This window comes from Heteronotia binoei, chromosome 19 (assembly GCF_032191835.1).
Source record: "Heteronotia binoei isolate CCM8104 ecotype False Entrance Well chromosome 19, APGP_CSIRO_Hbin_v1, whole genome shotgun sequence".
Classification (NCBI taxonomy): Eukaryota; Metazoa; Chordata; class Lepidosauria; order Squamata; family Gekkonidae; genus Heteronotia; species Heteronotia binoei.
This window is the reverse complement of record NC_083241.1, coordinates 38,167,997-38,174,642: the sequence shown is the minus strand read 5'-3', so window position 1 is coordinate 38,174,642 and position 6,646 is coordinate 38,167,997. Positions and strand designations below refer to the sequence as shown.

Here is a 6,646-nt window from a genome sequence, read left to right as displayed (position 1 = left end):
TGCTGAACACATTGCTGTATTGTGTTATTCTTACGATTATGCACTTGGTGTGCACTTCTATTCTACTTTATAAATGTATTGCTTTAAGAGGATAGGTATTCTGTCATGGTCTGGTTTTCCTGTTGGCTTTGTCCTGTACAGATTGTTGTATCTTCCCCGTAAAAAACGGCAGCTGCGCATAATCTGCTCAGGTCCCTCCCTCCCCTCCAATTTGGTGTAGTGGTTAAGTGTGCGGACTCTTATCTGGGTTTGATTCCCCATTCTTCCACTTGCAGCTGCTGCAATAGCCTTGGGACAGCCATAGCTCTTGCAGAGCTGTCCTTGAAAGGGCAGTTGCTGTGAGAGCTCTCCCAGCCCCACCCACCTCACAGGGTGTCTGTTGTGGGGGAAGGAGATAAAGGAGCTTGTAAGCCGCTCTCTCTGATTCAGAGAGAAGGGCAGGGTATAAATCTGCAGTCTTCTTCTTACTCTTCTTCTTCCTCCTCCTCCTTCTCTTCTTTCTCCTCCTCTTCTTCTTCCTCTTCCCCCCAAACCCTGCCCTTTCTGGGCTCCACCCTGAAATTTCCAGCAATTTCCCAATCCAGAACTGGCAATCCTATGTAGATCTATCCAGCCTGCAGTCTCAGCCTCACTCTGTGACTTTCCCCCGTTCCCTGGGGAACGTACTTGTTTTTATATCTACCCTGGCACGATTCCTTTCCCGTTGTACAAAGAGAGGTGTCAGCTCCGTCACAGACAGCTGCTGCCCTCCTGAGAGATCTTGCAGAAGGCTTTTTGAGAAGCGCCAAGAGGAAGCTCCAGCTCCCACGGACTCATGCTGGGGGGCGAGAGGCAAACAGAACCTGGAACGCTCAGCCCTCTGATGTATTATTTTGGCTTCTTTTTTTTTTCAGTCTGTCAATGAAGTCACTTTTTGCAAAGGCAGAGCGAGGTCTTTTCTCAGCACCTGCTACTGAGCTCCTTTAACTGGAGATGCCAGGAGATGAATGCAGGATCCTGCGCATGAAAGCATGCGCTCCACCTCTCAGCTGTGGTGGTTCCTCAAAGGTATAGAGCAGGGAGCTTGGGAGCCACGTGCGGCTCTTTCACACATACCGTGCGGCTCCCGGAGGTTTAGGAGGAACTTTACGCAGGCTTACTCTCAAGTCGGCATGCTTAGCATCAGGACCTCAGTCAGCCTCTGGGCGACTATTTCCGCCATGTGTGAAGTGGGGAAGGAGGGGAAAATAGGAAGGCTTGCAAGCTTTTTGCCTCTACCACAGAGGTCGGTAGAGCGGGGAAAGAGAGTGCAAGAAATGAGGGAGCCCCTGGAAGGAGGGACGGAATTAAAGAGGGTGGTGCAGAGGTCCCTTTTAGTTTGATAGCTCTATTTACTAACTTTGTTGCCAAGGCAAAGAGAGATTCATAATGGTGCAAATGGTGGCCAGTTATTTATATGGTGCATGCATGTTTCCTTCTCCCACTGGTGCCCAAAAACATTTCCAGTTCCCTATGCTGGTCTTATGGGGAGTGTTATTCCCAGCTTTTTTTTTTTTAAAGTCTCCTCCTGGCATGGTCGTGTTGTAAAGTGCATGCATATGTGTTTTATCTTTTTGTGCAAAGAGCGTTTTAAGAGTGTAAATAAAGACGTGTGTGTGATATTTGTTCATGTTTTGCGGCTCTCAAACATCTGACTTATTTACGTGGCTCTTATGTTAAGCAAGTTTGGCCGCTCCTCGTATAGAAGCAAACTTTGCCCGGAATCTGGAATGGTGAAGTGACCTTTTCATGGGTTTTTCAAAGCAAAAGACATTCCAAAAGAAAAAAAAGGAGGTGGAAATGGGAAGGTTTCAGACTTCCCAAACAGCTTGACTTCACAAGAGGGGGAGTTCAGACGGCCAGAAATGTTGGGTGAAAGCACTGGTGTCCGTAAAGACCTCGAAGTGCTTGTGTGACTGCAGCCAGAGTTCCAATGAGATCAGGCTAGCCCGGGCTATCCAGGTCAAGGCAAGAGACAAACAGAGGTGGTTTGCCGTTGCCCGCCTCTGCGTAGCAACCCTGGACTGCCTTGGTCTCCCAGGACCTCCAGAGGAACAGGTTGACTGCTGTGTGAGACAGGATTCCGGACTCAATGGACCACTGGTCTGATCCAGCAGGGCTCTTCTTGTGTTTCAAAAGAACATTGTCAGAGACTGTTATGCAAGAATGTGTGGTCTTTGAGTTCCGTGTCTTTAATGATGTGAAGATCATCTTTGATGCTGAGATGGTGCTGGTGAAGTATTCTGAACACCGCGCTCTAGAAACATGGTTAGTGTTCAGCAGGGTTTTTTTGTAACAGGAACTCCTTTGCATATTAGGCCACACACCCCTGATGCGGCCAATCCTCCAGGAGCTTCCAGGGCTCTTATTCCAGGGTGTACTATAAGCTCCAGGATGATTGGCTACGTCAGGGGTGTGTGGCCTCCTATGCAATGGAGTTCCTGCTACAGAAAAAGCCCTGGTATTCATTCTTGTAACAACACAGCGGCAAAACTATTCCTTCTGTTTACTCTCTTTTCTCCTCCTCCAGCACCCTTGGCTCCACGTCAGGATGGCCTAAGTAACGTGGCTGTCTTGTACCGTCAAGGTGATCCCTGCCGGTAGATCGCGCGCAAGATGAATGCTGATTGCTTGCTTGAGCCGGCGGTGAAGGCGTTGTCGCCTTTGATTTGCTGGCGTGCTTAAATGCAGGACGTCAAAGCACCCTGCAAGACTTGTTAATCTGGGCCCAGTTCTTTCCTGTGAAGAACGGCCAGCGGTCAGCGGTGACAAATGGGGAGCCTGCAGAATGAGCTTGGCGAGGTGGAAGATCTTGTTCTGCAATGTATTGAAGCCCGGAAGGGGTCGATGCTCAACTTGGGAGTGCCTGCTTTTGCCTCCAGAAGGCCTGAGGTTCAGTTGAGGGGCCATGGCTCAGTGGCAGAGCATCTGTGTGGCATGCAGAAGGTCCTAAGTTCGATCCATCTGTAATCAGAGGATCTCAGGTGGCAGAGGGCGGAGGGACTGTGGTGCCAAGCGGTGTTCCCTCTAAGCTGAGTTAGTGTGAGCTAGCTCACAGATTTTTAGCCTCCAGCTCACACACTTTTGTCTTAGCTCAGAAAAGATGACCTCAGAGCACAATAATTCATGCAGGAGCTCCCAACTTTAATGCCAGTAGCTCCCAACTTTAATACCAGTAGCTAAAAAAGTAGAATTTTCACTCACAAGACTTTGCAGCTTAGAAGGAACATCGGGGCTAAGTGGTAGAACATCTGCTTGGTATGCAGGAATCATCGAATCATAGAGCTGGAAGCAATGTTCCCTCCAAGCTGTGGAGTTTTGTGGCAAAAATTCTGCTTTTTGAGCTACTGGCACTGAAGTTGTGAGCTGCTGCATAAATTAGTTTGCTCCAGGGCCATTTTTCCTGAGCTACGACAAAAATGTGTGAGCCAGAGGCTAAAAAACGGTGAGCTAGCTCACATTAACTCAGCTTAAAGGGAACACTGGTTGGAAGGGACCTCCAAGGTCATCTAGTCGGTTTGGTGTAGTGGTTAAGTGTGAGGACTCTTATCTGGGAGAACCGGGTTTGATTCCCCACTCCTCCACTTGAAGCTGCTGGAATGGCCTTGGGTGAGCCATAGCTCTGGCAGAGGTTGTCCTTGAAAGGGCAGCTGCTGTGAGAGCCCTCTCAGCCTAATGCACCTCACAGGTTGTCTGTTGTGGGGAAGGAAGGTAAAGGAGATTGTGAGCCGCTCTGAGACTCTTTGGAGTGGAGGGTGGGATATGAATCAAATATATTCATCTACCTCACAGGGTGTCTGTTGTGGGGGAGGAAGGGAAAGGAGATTGTGAGCCGCTCTGAGACTCTTCGGAGTGGAGGGTGGGATATAAATCCAATATCTTCATCTACCTCACAGGGTGTCTGTTGTGGGGGAGGAAGGGAAAGAACATAACATAAGAACATAAGAGAAGCCATGTTGGATCAGGCCAACGGCCCATCAAGTCCAACACTCTGTGTCACACAGTGGCAAAAAATGTTATATACACACATACACTGTGGCTAATAGCCACTGGTGGACCTGTGCTCCATACACTGTGGCTAATAGCCACTGATGGACCTGTGCTCCATATTTTTATCTAAACCCCTCTTGAAGGTGGCTATACTTGTGGCCGCCACCACCTCCTGTGGCAGTGAATTCCACATGTTAATCACCCTTTGGGTGAAGAAGTACTTCCTTTTATCCGTCTTAACCTGTCTGCTCAGCAATTTCATCGAATGCCCACGAGTTCTTGTATTGTGAGAAAGGGAGAAAAGTACTTCTTTCTCTACTTTCTCCATTCCATGCATTATCTTGTAAACCTCTATCATGTCACCCCGCAGTCGACGTTTCTCCAAGCTAAAGAGTCCCAAGCGTTTCAACCTTTCTTCATAGGGAAAGTGCTCCAGCCCTTTAATCATTCTAGTTGCCCTTCTCTGCACCTTCTCTAAAGCTATAATATCCTTTTTGAGGTGTGGCGACCAGAACTGCACACAGTACTCCAAATGAGACCGCACCATCGATTTATACAGGGGCATTATGATACTGGCTGATTTGTTTTCAATTCCCTTCCTAATAATTCCCAGCATGGCATTGGCCTTTTTTATTGCAAACGCACACTGTCTTGACACTTTCAGTGAGTTATCTATCATGACCCCAAGATCTCTCTCTTGATCAGTCTCTGCCAGTTCACACCCCATCAACTTGTATTTGTAGCTGGGATTCTTAGCCCCAATGTGCATTACTTTGCACTTGGCCACATTGAACCGCATCTGCCACGTTGACGCCCACTCACCCAGCCTCAACAGATCCCTTTGGAGTTCCTCACAATCCTCTCTGGTTCTCACCACCCTGAACAATTTAGTGTCATCCGCAAACTTGGCCACTTCACTGCTCACTCCGAGATTGTGAGCCGCTCTGAGACTCTTCGGAGTGGAGGGCGGGATATAAATCCAATATCTTCATCTACCTCACAATGTGTCTGTTGTGGGGGAGGAAGGAAAAGAGTGTGAGCCGCTCTGAGACTCTTCAGAGTGGAGGGTAGGATATGAATCCAATATCTTCTTCTTCTTCTTTTTTCTTCTTCTTCTTCTAGTCCAACCCTCTGCACAACTGAGGAACTTCACAAATACCTCCCTACCATATATACATCCCCAGTGACCCCTGCTCCATGCCCAGAAGATGCCCCCCCCCAAAAAAACCCTCCAGGATCCCTGGGGCCAAACTGGCCTGGAGAAAAATTGCCGCCTGACCCCGTGGCAGTCAGTATTTCCCTGGGTGTGCAAGAAAGGGCCCCAAGAACTTAACACTGATGCAACCCATCCTGCCCTCCTTCTCATGATCTGCCTAATTCACAGGATCAGTTTTGCTGTCTGTTTGAAAGCCTCCATAGAAGGAACACCAGAGGTCATTTTGTAGGAAAAAAAGGTGCAGGAGCTCAGTAACATCTCATTTGCACATGCCCCTGGATCTGTGTGCAGCGGGGAGAGAACTCTCCATGGCATGCAGACCCTGGCTAGAGGTTCAGGAGCTGCACTTCTGTGAGCTCCTGCTGAAATCAAGCCCCGAGGAACTGCTCTAACTGTCAGGAAGTTCGTCCTAATGTTTATCTGGAAACTCGTTGGATATAATTTCAATGCATTGTCCCAGGTTCAGTAGTGGAATCTGCATTTAAAAAAGAATTAGGGAGGAGGTGATGGGAAAGACCTCCGCCTGTGACTCTGGAGATGCTGCCAGTCCGTGTGGACAACACCTGACCTTAATGGACCAGATGACTTCTACTTCTGTTCAGTAGAAGTCATCTTCATGAATGGTGTTACCTCCTCCCCATGGATGCTTTTACATAAAATTTAAGCTTTGGGGATAACCACTTAGGGACCTCTTGTGCTTTTGGACCTCCTCCTTCATGCTTTATTGGAGAAGGGCTGTGGCTCAGTGGTGGAGCATCTGCTTAGTATGCAGGAGATCCCAGGTTCAATTCCCAGCATCTCCAGTTGAAAGGACTAAGCAGCAGGTGATGGGAACAGCCTCCGCCTGAGATCATAGAGAGCTACTGCCAGTTTGGGTAGACAGTACTGATCTGGATGAACTAAAGTTCTGGTTCAGTATAAGGCAGCTTCAGGTGTTCCAAGCATTATAGGTGAGGGGCTGTGGCTCAGTGGTAGAGCATCCGCTTGGCATTCAGAAGGTTCCAGGTTCAATCCCTGGCATCTCCAGGCTGAAAGGATCAGGCAGTAGGTGATGCGAAAGAACTATGCTTGAGACCCTGGCTCAGTGGTAGAGCATCTGCTTGACATGCAGAGGGTCCCAGGTTCAATCCCTGGCATCTCCAGTTTAAAAGGACCAGGCGGGAGGTGATGGGAAAGACCTCTGTCTGAGACCCTGGAGAGCTGCTGCCAGCCTGAGTAGACGATTTTGACCTGGATGACCCAAAGTTCTGATTCAGTATAAGGCAGCTTCAAGTGTTCATGTTGGGGAGGGGCCGGGGCTGAATTGGCAGAACATCTGCTTGGCATGCAGAAGGTCCCAGGTTCAATCCCTGGCACCTTCAGTTTAAAAATGACCAGGTGGGAGGTGATAGGAAAAACCTCAGCCTGAGACCATGGAGAGTG

General features: G+C 48.7%; 1 non-coding gene across 1 annotated transcript; it reads left to right on the top strand.

Moving 5' to 3' along the window:
• Positions 1–6,296: 6,296 nt before the first annotated feature.
• Positions 6,297–6,366, top strand: TRNAV-GAC (transfer RNA valine (anticodon GAC)). The gene has a single exon. It is a non-coding gene; the product is annotated as a tRNA-Val (tRNA).
• Positions 6,367–6,646: the final 280 nt, after the last annotated feature.